The sequence below is a fragment of the Dipodomys merriami genome, unplaced genomic scaffold (assembly GCF_024711535.1).
Source record: "Dipodomys merriami isolate MVZ:Mamm:240054 unplaced genomic scaffold, mDipMer1.0.p SCAF_2193, whole genome shotgun sequence".
In the NCBI taxonomy this organism is placed as follows: domain Eukaryota; kingdom Metazoa; phylum Chordata; class Mammalia; order Rodentia; family Heteromyidae; genus Dipodomys; species Dipodomys merriami.
Genome location: NW_027203597.1, coordinates 1,650 through 14,994, shown reverse-complemented (window position 1 = coordinate 14,994; position 13,345 = coordinate 1,650). Strand labels below are relative to the sequence as shown.

The 13,345-nt window shown below is 39.2% G+C and overlaps 1 long non-coding RNA gene across 1 annotated transcript; it reads right to left on the bottom strand.

Moving 5' to 3' along the window:
* Nucleotides 1-3,081: 3,081 nt before the first annotated feature.
* LOC138834562 (uncharacterized) lies at nucleotides 3,082-9,336 on the bottom strand. Its single transcript, XR_011374190.1, has 3 exons — nucleotides 9,062-9,336; nucleotides 5,366-5,476; nucleotides 3,082-3,218 (listed from the first exon to the last, which is right to left on the bottom strand). It is a non-coding gene; the product is annotated as an uncharacterized lncRNA (long non-coding RNA).
* Between the last annotated feature and the right edge of the window lie 4,009 nt (nucleotides 9,337-13,345).

Sequence of the window (13,345 nt, the reverse complement as noted above, 5' to 3'; positions counted from 1 at the left end):
TTCCCCACTGCTACATCTTCATGGTTTCTCTTTTAAAACTCTTTTATTTGGATGTGGAATTTATTTTCATGTCTTCATTCAATCCATTCTAAATTGTAGTGAGCTAAATAGGCTCTGTAAAATCACTTTAGGTAGCAAAAATATTAAGACAATATATCAAAAAGTTTGGCCTCCCTCCACTGCTGAAGCCAATATGCTTAGCTAGGGCTTCTAAGAACGCGTTTTCTTGACTTTTCAATTTGCTCAATTCTTTTCTGATCCCAAAACTTTTTGGCTTATGTAATAAGAGAAGTCTTCACTATCTCGTTAATAAGGATATTATATTTTTGAGCTACTAAGAAATGTGAAATCATTGGTTTCAAGTATCCAATCAGGTTTTTTTCTGTAGTTCAGTGCTTCACATGCAAAGACATTGTAGAATGTATTACAAACATTTTTGAGTGCACTTTTTCCCTAAATATTTTGACCCAAATTATCTTTTTCAGAGAATTACTGTTTGGTAATTAAAGTCAATACACAAATTTTGATTTTTTTTTAAGAACGTTGAATTTAAATTCCACTACAACCTTGTTTCACACAGTGAGTAGATTTCCTGGGTAAGGACAATTCTCAAGGGAACCTACAGGTCTTATACCAAGGGTTCTGAGGTTTGTTTGTTTAGTATGAACATGAGCCATCTTCACCCACTTTGCTCCCTCTCAGTTAAGTCTCCATTGATTATTTTGCATGAAAGCCTATTTTCCCAAGAAATTTTAAATTTTCCTAATAGGCTAAGTTGTTAAAAAGTTTGAACAAATTAAAATTTACCTGTCAGTTTTGGGGGGTGTGCAGACGTGGGGCCTGAACTCTGGGCCTGGGCGCTGTAGCTCAGCTCTTCAGCTCAAGGCTAGCGCTCTACCACCTGATCCACAGCACCACTTCCGGCTTTTTTTTCTTTTTGCTTATGTGGTGCTGAGGAATCGAACCCAGGGCCTCAGGCATGCAGGGCAAGCACTCTTACCACTGAGCCACCTTCCCAGCCAAACCTGTCATAATTTTAAAACTCTTTTGAAATTCCTTTATTAGAACCACAAGTTCATCAATCCTAACTCCACCTTTAATATCAAAAACAGTTAACATGTTGTTTTCATGATATAGTGTCCATGAAACTACTATTTTCCAGTGGCTTTGTTATGCATATATATAGCCTTATAATCTGATGATAAGCAAAATGAACTCCAAGATATGGAAACATAGAGTATTATTTGCGATTGTTGTTTTTAATGTACTATGTGATTTCCATTTTCTTTTGGGGTTTTCCCCTATGCTTTTTTCCCTGCTGTATTTGATTTTGGTAGCCTGTGTATTGTGTATATATTTACCTTAATTAGGGAAGGGACGAGGAAGAACAAAATGGTGAGACAAAGGACAAAGGCAAACCAATGCAATAGCAATACTCACAAGACAATATGTTGGAAATGTACATTACAACTTGTGAGGGGTACTGGGGTCAAGGAAAACTGTGAAGAAAATGAGGGAAGGGGTAACAAGTTTGAAAAGTTATGTATTCACTACCTTAAAGTTACTGTAAACACACTGTACATCACTTTGACAATAAAATTAAATTTAAAAAATAAGCTGCATGAAATAAAATTTCACTGTATTGGTAAAGTACATAGTACTCTTTATGTAGTAACTTTTTAAAATTCCATACTTTTGGTGTCTAATTTGAATTAATTACCCCTTTTTAATCAGAGGACCATCAACTTGAATGCTATCCGACTAGACAATATTTTCACAATATACTTACCAATATTTTGAAAAAAGAATAAATATAGTACTTTCTCATACTAAAAGTGAAAACAGTTTAATTCTATGGAAACAAATAACTTGAAAAAGTAAATAACTTGTTAAGAAGACAGAATATATGTGTTTGTCAACATTCCAATGACTAGTAATTACTCATTTTCAAATTCTGAAGATTCCATACCTGAGAGATTCAAAACAATACCGGCTTACATGTTATGTAATTTTGCAATAGATGCATTTTCCAATGGGGTGTTACAGATTGAGAGACAACAGAAAAATAACCATGTTCTGGTAGAGGATAAAACTATGTAGCATCGGTAATAATTAATTCTTCAAGATTAACCAATTGTTTATCACAATAAGCTATTATTTTTATGACCACCAATACCAATATTTATGATATAGAGTCATCCTAGCCCAAAATTCTCCAACTTTTAGGGTGCATCTCAAACTTCCCTTAATTCATATGATGAATAGCTTATCTCTATTGTGAAAAAATACAACTCTGCTAATGTGATGCGATTCATGTTCTGGTAAGAACACCACAAAAAACTGGGTTGCATCATTTTCCCCCCACTGGTATTTTTGAGATCAGAACATTTGCAAATATTACTTATATTTATAATTTTTAGCTATTATATAAATTCTGGATGCTAAGATTGGAAGATTACAGTTGAAAGCCCACCCAGGCAAGAATATTTCCTAGATTCTTATCTCCAATAAACTTCTCAGCAAAAGCCAGATGCAAGTGGCACTGAGGTTGAAGTGGTAGGGCACGAGCCTTGAGCATAAACAGGCTCAGAGACAGTGTCCAGGCCCAGAGTAAAAGCCCTAGGACAAACCAATAAAACAAAAACAAAAATAAAATCAAACCCCAAACGTAACATTTTTCTCACTGTATACAGTAGCAAATAATTAAGGAAATTGCTTCCTGTGTTACATACAGGTAGAAGAAAGAAGATGTCACACGATTATACTCTTCATACCATGTTATACCAAAGACTCCAAAAAATTCTCTTATTCTAAATTCATAAATTAATGTCATCAATTTGTTGGCAACTCTGTCTACAACATTCACATTATCATTTCATACATGAACTGTTGGAATTATCTATTAACTAAGTTTTTGAAAGAATATTCTAGGCACATAGAATGCAAAATCATTTGTGAATGTCAATTAAACCCTCTACTTAAAAACAATTTTGTAGAATCCTATAGAATATAAAATTACAAACAAAACCAAAATATTTTAAATCTAAATTCTAATTTAGCAAGATCTTCAAAATCCTTCATTAGACGAACTTTGCTATTTTTCCAAGCTTAAGCTTGTGTAATTCTTCATCATTTCTTTGGGTTACAACAGAATGATGATAACTTATTTTTTCAAATTTTGGATGGGAATCACGAGTCATTTTGCATCTAGGAATGTTCTGTAATGAAGAGAGAATTTAAAACACAAGTGAGGATTAAGTATGAGTTGCATTTCAACAGGAAATTTGACTTCTCAAAACATAATGACAAAATTAGCCCAAATGTCCAACTATGTATTCCTTTCTTGTTTGTTTTGTTTTATTAAGACAAAATTATACACCTTGGTCCAGGGAAGGTATCAATATGTAATTCCATTCTCTAATCTCCTGTCTTAATCTCAGTGCTAGAATTCTAAGCTTGTATCACATTGCCCTGCCATAGTTTCTTGGTTTATTTAATCTAGATATAGACTACCAATTCTGAACTTCTCCAGTGATATTATACACCAGAGTGACTGCTTAAACTTTATCTACTATTTTCAAAGATGTTCTAACATTTGATACAGGATATGAACATTTTCAGATGCACCTGCCAGATCTCTGATTCATTCCTCCATGGATCTGATCCCTTTAATAATGATTATTGATTCTTACTATCTCTGTTATACCAATGTTATATTCTCAAACTTATTTGAAGGAAGTTCATTTGAGGACTTTCAAATATTAAAAATTATCACTTGATTCTAGTCTTGTTCAGGATATATATTTATTGTTTTGTAACTTTTCTACACATTCTGAGAGTTGTTTCATTTGTGTATTTGTGTGTGCATATATAAGTGCCTCTGGGTGTATGTGTATGTCTGTATGAATATATGCAAAAGCCTCAAGCTTTTATTAAGCAATCTTGCTCATGACTGATATTCCATCAATTGAGCCATTCTTCCAATCCAGATTTTGACTGCTTAATTTTATATACTGTTGCAAAGAGTGTTCTGCCCAGGCTGGATGCCAATAGAACTTCCCAGACTCCTTTACATTCTTAGGTTTTATTTCTCCAGGAGTATCAACTTTTAAACGACAAACATTTTTGTGAGAGTAATGTCTAAGCTGTAGCCCATATTTTTAACTCAAGAATTCTTTTTTTTTGTTTTGGTGGGGTGTCTGGTCATGGTGCCTGAACTCTGGTCCTGGGCTCTGTCCCTCAGCAATTCAGCTCACGGCTAGCCCTCTACCACTTGAGTCACAGCGCCAATTTTGGCTTTTTTCTTTTTTGCTTAAGTGGTACTGAGGAATCGAACCAAGGGCCTCATGCATGCGAGGCAAGCTCTGTACCTCTGAGACACCTTTCAGCCCTAACTAAAGAATTCTTATAAAGATAGATGAACAGACACATTACACATCTTGAGTGTACACTGTTAGGAATGTGATCATAAGCTGGGTTATGGTGGCATATGAGGATTGAGGTTCAAAACCAGCTCCGGTAGGAAAGTCCCAGCGATTCTTTTCTCAAATTAACTAAAAGAAAACTGGAATTGGCACTGTGGATCAAGTGGTAGAGCATTAGCTTGAGCTGAATAGCAGAGAGACTGCTCGCAGGCCCAGAGTTCAAGTCCCAAGATCACCGCCAACAAATATATATATATATATATATATATATGTGTGTGTGTGTGTGTGTGTGTGTGTGTGTGTGTGTGTGTGTGTGTGTGTGTGTGTGTTTGTGTCTGTGTGTCTGTGTGTCTGTGTGTGTGTGTAAAGAAAAAAAAGAAATGAGATCTTAGACACCAGTTTATTGCTAGCATAATCCCTGCTCTCACAAGATGGACATTTTTCCAATTAAATCCATGCTTTTATATCTGACTTTCATTGAAAACAGAATTATTCTTCCATTGTACTTTCTACAAAGTTGCATGATTAGCAAGCATGATTTAGAATGGGAGTGGCCTCATACTTCATGTTCCACATAGGGTTCTTGCTTTCTGTATATCACTCTCATAAATCTACATACTGGACTTGGCTTTATTGTTTCAATGTTGCTTATTTGTAGTCTTCTATACTGTATGTAACCCTTATACTTAAACACAGAACTTCTCTTTCTCCTATTATTGCTATTGTTTCCTTACTGTTAGCTCATGCACACTTGGGAAATAATGAACAGCTCGTACAGTCACAAAAAGAATGTTCTGAAAACCTTCTTCCTATTTAAAATTCGCCTTAACTTACAGAGAACTTACAAAGTTTGAACTCAATGTACTCATGTATAATATATTTATAAGCAATATAAATTTCATATTTTCTCTTTACTAAATTTTCTCTGAAATACATTTTACCTCAGGTCCATAGGTGTTCTAGTCTTCTTGCAGTGAAGCCAGAAAACATTCACTATACCTCAAGCAGCACCATCGATTGTTACTGGAAGTAACTGTTACTGGATGTGGAAACTGACCCCAGGAGAGGAATGGAACATAGAGGAAAAACAAAGTTCAAGTTACCTTGTGCTTTCCTTTTTACTGTACAAGAAAAGTATCCCAAGGCTTGAAGGAAACTCTGTCCCTGGCTTTTTGAGTGTGTTCTTTACTCATATAATTTTTTTCTGTGAACTTCTAGTTCATAGTGTTACAAAAAGAAATAATGTACCATTTGAAGGCCAGTATAAAACAAAAGGAAATAACATTGTTTTAAAAGTGTTCTCCTGCAAAGCAACAAAGACATAGAGGGTTTAAAGTGTCTTATAGATGGATATTTCACCCCTGAGATGATTCTCGATGCAGGAGTCAGTTATCAATTCCTTTGATCTGGTTCTGAGTTCTGCAGAGCAACAAGGATTCCAAAAAAGCAGGATCCAGTCAATATGATCAGCAAAAGAAGACTCTACTCTGACCAGTTCACCTTTAAGGAGGGCCCCAAAGAAAAATCTGGGATTTTTATTTGCTTGTTTGTTTAGTTTGTGCTAGTCCTGGGGCTTGAACCCAGAGGCTGGATCCTGTCCCTGGATCCTGCCCACCTACCCCAAAAGCTAGTAATCTACTGTTTGAGCCAAAACTCCACTTCTGGTTTTTTGGTGTTCAATTTGCGATAAGAGTTTGACATACTCTCCTGCCTGGTTTGGCTTTGAATTAAGATAGTAAGAAAGCTAAGTGACATCAACTGTATAGACTTCTCTTTTGAAACAAAAAATATTAGACGAAGTTTATTGTAAAGCTAGTATTTGACAATTTTTAAAGGAAGACAATATGTCTAGCAAAGAAGCCATAACTTAAATAACTCAGCAAAAGTAGGTGCACTGAATCATTCTAAGATTATTTTTTCTGCTTGGGAAGATTATTGATCTTGTCCTTCCTTTTGGGGAAACTTAAGGTAATATTTGCACTTTTTGTTGGTTGTGGGGCTTGAACTCTGATCCTGGGCGCACTCCCACAGCTCTTCAGCTCAAATTGAGTGCTCTACCGCTTAAGCTACAGCACCACTTCTGGGTTTCAGGTGGTTAATTGAATATAAGTGTCTCATGGACATTCCTGACCAGGCTGGCTTTGATCCACAATTCTCTGGTTTCCTGAATAGCTAGGATTCCAGGCGTGATCCACCAGCACCCAGCTCATATTTGCATTTATGTGCACTGAATGACACTATGTAGACAAATAATGGAAATTTGAATCAAATGATGGCATTGCAGCTTTTCAGAAAATTTGAGGTAACAATAAATATGTCCTCCTTTTCCATGTTGTTTCATTAATGACTCATGAGCTATGGGACCCTTAGTTAGCATTCTCTGCCGTCTGTGTAGGTGTATTTAGTATCAGGAAATGTTCAAAGAGAAATGTAGAAAGACTGAGATTTTTAGAAAGCAAAGAAGTTAAGGTAAGAAAAAACAGCACAGAAGGAGATACATGTATTACACAGAGATTAAGAAGTAGCCTAAGAGATTTAGAATGCTAAAGGTAATGCGGAATAAGACTAGTTGATAACTACTTGTTCAATAACCAAAAATGGTTCTCTATAAACGTTTCTGGTATATGTTAGTAACTATCATTTATTCATTACCTCTGGAGTTATTCCTTCTCTTCTGTCACAACTGTTAATTTGCCTCTGCAGTTGTGGTGCCATGAATAAACAAAAAGATTTCCAAATCTCACTTAGACTACCCTTCTCATTGTGATTAGCAGAGACCATTCAAAAACCTGGAATCTTTGAATTTCCAGAATTAATCTTCACCTGACATCTAAGCACATTCAAGATATTAATTGCTCTGACCTAATGAACAAAACTTTTTTTCAACACAATATCCTAATATAAGAAAAAGTACATGAATTATGGACTATTGTCAGGTGTCAGTATGGCAGGAGCAATTACATATTCCAAGTAGGGGTTCTTTATTTTGCATTTACTAATTAAATGTTTTTTGCTTTGGGTTTTTTTTTTCCTTTTTTGCTCAAGGCAATCACTGTACCACTTGAGGCACAGCACCATTTCCAGTGTTTTTCTGTTTATGTGGTACTGAGGAATTGAATTCAGGGTTTCATGCATGCTAGGCAATCATCATATCATGAAGCCACATTCCCAGATCCCTAAATGACTTTCTTAAGTTAACATTACATTTTCATTCTGTAACTATGTACCATAATATTGGCCAGGTGCTAGAAAATAATGTAGAAAAGAATACAATATAAAAAATCCAGTAAGGCTAGATGGAAAATGAATAACCCTGACAGTCTTGCAAGGGCTCAGAGGGCTGGTCTCATGGACATGTATCAACATGCTGAACGAGACAGCTCCCTACCCACAGCCCAACTCCAGAATGAGTGGGCCATGTTGGGTTCCAGCTACCTGGGGACGTTGGCCCACCTCCTACAGCACCCATTCTACCCGTTCCTGAGAGCTACAGTGAGAGAGAGAGAGAGAGAGAGAGAGAGAGAGAGAGAGAGAGAGAGAGAGAGAGAGAGAGAGAGAGAGAGAGAGAGAGAGAGAGGGAGAGAGGAAGAGAGGGAGGGAGGGAGAGTTGGTGATAGGGAGAGAGGGAGAGAGGGAGAGAGGGAGAGAGGGAGAGAGAGAAAATCAGAATTACACTTAAATCAGGTGCCAGTGGCATAAAACTCTAATCCTAACTACACTGGAGGCTGAGATATGAGGATCATGGTTCATAGACAGCCCTGGAGGAACGTGTTTGAGAATCTTATCTCCAAAGAACCACCAGAAAACTGGAAGTGACACTGTGGGATCAAGTGATAAAGCACAAGCCTTGAGCTGAGGAGCTCGGGAACAATGCCCAATCCTAGAGTTCAAGAACCACGATTGAAAGAAGTGGACTTCCCACCACAAGAACTGGACTGAATAGCACCCATTGTCCTAGGGAGCATGGTAGAGAAGTCAGGCCGAGCTTCCTGTGAACTTGAGGTCATAAGTAGGTCATCTGGCTTCTCTTTGCCTCAGATTCCCCAGCTGCAAAACTGAACAAAGTGAAGGATCCCCTTCCTCATTGGGATAGGGTAGTAATGAAAGAGAGCCATGTTTTGGTTCATAATCCCACACCTGTTGCATGATTAATAACAGGCCCCACCTGAGCCCTTTCTGGTATCTTCCTGTCATATGCTCACAGAATTGCTAAAACCTTATCTGAAGGCCATTCCCTCTCTTTTCCAGAGATCGCTCTGTATAAATCCCTTGTTTCCTCACAACTGTCCTGTGAGGAGACTGAGGTCCAATGGTTGAGGCCCTACAAAGAGCTTCACGTGTGGTCAAGAATCCACTGCTATGGACTGAGTTTAGGATAATCCATGTTAACCGATGACTGAGCATGACACCACATGTCTACCATCCCAATTACAGAGGACCAGGCCTGGTGGAGCATACCTTTCACAGGAGGACCGTGATGCAGCCCAGCCTGAGCATATTTGTAATTTCTATCTCAGAAATCCTCAAGACAGTAAGGTGGCTCATCAGCGCCATGGAGAGGAAACAAGCAGGGTGGACATGGTGCCCCCAGAGGGGTGTTTGACCCAGGGTATGTTGTTGTTGGGACAGAAACTCACCTGTGCTGCTGGGAGAAGCTGTTGGCAGCTGCTCCAATTGGGGCAGCAGCAATGGAGGCAGCATCGCGGACACATGGGCCCAGAGCAGAAGACTAGGGGCAGGGACCAGGTCGGGGATTTAGGCCTGCTGGCAGCACAGCCTTTCCTGAGGTTTGAAACCTGGCACCATGTGAAGGGAGGGGAGGGGCCAGGTGGGGTGCGAGCATCAGTTTTCTACTATACTCCAAAGTCACCTCGAGTCTATTCCTCAGGACTCAGCCCCTTCTACCTTCTTGAACTGCTGGTAGTGGTGTAAACTAACAGAGGGAATCCCAGTGCTACCTGGCAACATGGAATGTGGGCGTGGCCACCATTCTTGTATCCCATTGGTCAGAAAGAAGCATGAAAGAATGGGGGTGTGGCCAGAATCCTGTGAAGCAAGCAGCATGGGCGGAGTCAAGATGACAGTGGTTCTCCCAGCCTTTTTCCCAGGAAATTCTCTCCAATTCAGTTGGAGAGAAGAGGGTGACCTGCTTTAACTGGATGGCTACACAGATTGCTGTATAGTTCTGTTTGTTGCCAGTCCCAGACTTTGAACTTAGGATCTGGGCACAGTTCATGAGCTGCTTTTGCTCAAGGCAGGTCCTCTACACTAGAACCACAAGGTTTCTGGCTTTGTTGGCACTGAAGTTGGACAGGGGTCTCAAGGATTTTCCTGCTTAGGGTGACTTTGACCATGATCCTCTATTCACAGCCTTGTAAGTATCAAGAAGGACTGCTGAGATCCACTGGTGCCTGCCTAATCATTGGCCTTGTTGATGTTCTTGGACAGACTGGTGAATTCCCGATCCTCGGGTTGAAGTGGTGGGAGCTGGAGCCCACAATTCAAATCCTGGTCGTGCCACCTCCAAATGGTAGGAGATCCTAAGAAACTTGTTCCTATCCATATGATTACCAATGTAATGTGATGTAAGTCATGATTGAATGAACAGTTCTTGAATGATTCTAGGATAAAATTATACACACTTATATTACACGACACTGATTGATTTTAGTTAATATTTTATTAAGCATTTAAGCAATCACATTCATCAAATGGAGGCATAATGAAATACCTAAGAATTGGGCCTCAAATACTATAAAGGTGAGTTTTTTCTACCAGGACTGGGATTGGAACTCATAGTCTGGGTACCTCTGTTGCACTGTGTGGGAAGGGGAAGCTTGCTTCCTTAAAGTCAAAAAATTCAAGTTTGTTCCTTAGGCTTGAAAATGATCACCAGCACTAGAAAACACCCTATTCATGTACAAATTACATATATGTTTTATATTCTTATACATATGTTGACTCTGTATTGCATTCAGTGTAGTTATTTTATTTTTTGTTTTATTCATGTATTGACCATTTATTGTATTGACTATTATAGCACATAAAACATTGACTACATAGGATATAGGTCTACAGATGTATTCCACTTCATACCTGACACACAGAAGATGCACAGTAAAGGAATCCATGTGTCACCATCATCCTCTTACTCCACGATTCATTGTTTGGGAGTACTGACATCTGAACTCATGGCCTACAAGGCCAAATTCTTGAATGGGTGAGTGCAAACATGCCATCCTGGGGGAAATTGAGGTGCAGGTTGTTCCCAGGACCTGAGAACCCCTGGGGTTAATCAAAGAAGAACAGATTGACATGTAGATGGCATATATGTGTGTGTGTGTGTGTGTGTGTTTATAGAGTGCCAGAGATGTTTATACATTATTCAGTTATATAGACTATATTCCTACCAATTCCTGCGTATTTATTATGCGTCCATGTAATTAATGTTATTGTTTTCATCCTTAAAATATTAATGAAAGCACTCAGTGTCCTGAAATTATTGTGTTCCTGTAAGTAATAATTTTCTTTTAATGCTTCATAAATATTAAATAAAATCAATCAGCCTTCTGAAATGATGCTGTATAATTTTATAGGATCATCATTCACGATCAACTCATTCAACTGTGACATTGACAAAATTCCAGTGTTATGCCTTTGGATGGGAACCAGTTTCTTAGTACTTCCTGCCATTGGTTGGTGTCAGTATGGGGATTTGAAATGAGGGCCTATGTTGCCACGTGGGCCTATGGCTTTCTTGATTGTCTGCCAGCCTTCAGAAATGCAAGGTGAAGTACCCTTTGCAACAGTGTCATTCAGACCCAGTAGGGTCACTGTGCAAAGGAAGAAAATATAAAAGGCCACATTTTTTCTGTGCATTGTTTTCCTTGCAACACGTGGGGGTGTAGAATCCCAGAAGCACCTGTGTGTCCAGTGGCTGCACCCCATCCTAGTGTGATCAAAGCTGAGGCAGTGTTGCCACGACCTGAGTTCAAGACCCATGCTGAGAAAAAAATTAACTCCCTGGCATGCAATTCACACAGTTTATTCTTACAGGCTTTGGATTGTAACTCAGGCTCTGGGTAAATCTGCAGCAATGTGCATAAAGGGGAAGATCACCTTTCATGAAAATAAAAAAGTCAGGTCTGTTCACTAGTCCTGAATTCAAGATCCAGACCAGGAAATCATACTATTTCTATATATTGTAAAAATAGGATTTATACTTACCTATAGATGTTCAGTCCATACATGTTTGGTGGGGTTGTTCCTTGTATCTTCTGTTTTATTCATTTATGTACTCAATGTGTTCATTACATTGATGACAACCTATCACAGAACATCTAGATTTGTAGAAATGTTCTCTCTCATGCCTTACCCCCAGGATTCTCAGAGAAAAGGAAAAAAAGTTTCACACTCTCCTTCTTACTCCACGATCCACTTGTTGATAGTGCTGGTATCTGAACTCAGGGCAGAGCAAAACAAATTGGCCAATCATTCAAGGTGATCATATGAACCTGTGAGCAACTAAGGAGTGTGGCCAATCCCAGAATCTGACATTGATCCCCAGGGTGGTCCACTATAGTCAGAAATTCATAATTTAAACAAAGGATCTATATTGACATATATGTTTGGTTAGCATCTTGGGTTCAGTGCATTTATTCTCCTTATTTTGTCTCTAATTCATGGAGGTATTGTGTATTTTAATAAGTATGGTGACTGCTATGACAGTGCTGACATGGATGAGAACCCGTTACTGTAAGGTCCTCTCCTAGATGGCGAGCAGACTCCACCCTCCTCGCAGCAAAGTCTCCACCCAGTACCTGCGTTACCTAGGCAACTGGGACACCGGGAAGAGGTCACATCTGCATCCACTGAGGTCACATCTGAATTTGATGTGGCCACACCTTGCCCCACCCATACCCTACATAAGGGCTAGCCCAGGCCCAGACTTTCCCTTTTTTCTCTTTCTGTTCTTTCTAGCTCTTGCTGCTCTTTTCTTGCTCTCTTGCTCTCTTGCTCTCTCTCTTTCCCAGCCACGTGGAGTGCCAACCTTGCCTGGTCCCAGCAGGTCTACCCCTTACCTGAATACCACATGAGTCCTACTGTTCTTACCCCTCTCTCTGCTCTTTTCTCTCTCTTTCCTCTCTTCCTAGCTTTCTCTCATTCCCAGGCCTTTCCCAGCCACGTGGAGTGCCAACCTTGCCTGGTCCCAGCAGGTCTACTGAATAAACCTACCCCTTATCTGAATACCACATGCGTGCTGGTGCTGTTCTTACTCGGCTACCTCTTTTTAAAAACCTAACAGTTACCAAGGTTACAGTGTTGTCCATGCATTCTCCATCATATTTGTGACCCAGGACTTTCACAGGAGAGGATAAAAGTCACAACGACTGGCTTCTGACATCAGTATGAATCTTTTGTCAGTGCTGGGATTTTTAGTTTCTGACATCAATATGAATCTTTTGTCAGTGCTGGGATTTTTAGCTCAGGTCTGGGTAATTCTGTTGCACTGTGGAAGAAGGGGAAGCTCACCATCTTTGAAGAGTAGAATGTCAGGCCTGTTGCAGGGCCTGATTTGAAGCCCCAGCACTGGACAAAATAACAAGCCCACCTTTTTAAAACATAAGATTTTTCTTTACTTACAGGTGTGGTATGCATCTTGCATTCAGTGTAGTTATTCTTTCTATTTTGTGTCTTTTTCATGGATGTATTGTGTATTTTATTGTGTATGGGGTGACAGATATAACTGTGCTGACATGGATGACAACCTATTCCCATGGCTAAGAGTAGCCTATATAGCATTCCCCATCCTCAATGAGACCCAGGACATTCACAGGACAGGAAAACCTGTGCCACCTTAGGCTTCTCACATCAAAATAAATCGTTTGGTAGTGCAGGAATTTGAACTCAAACCTAGCAGG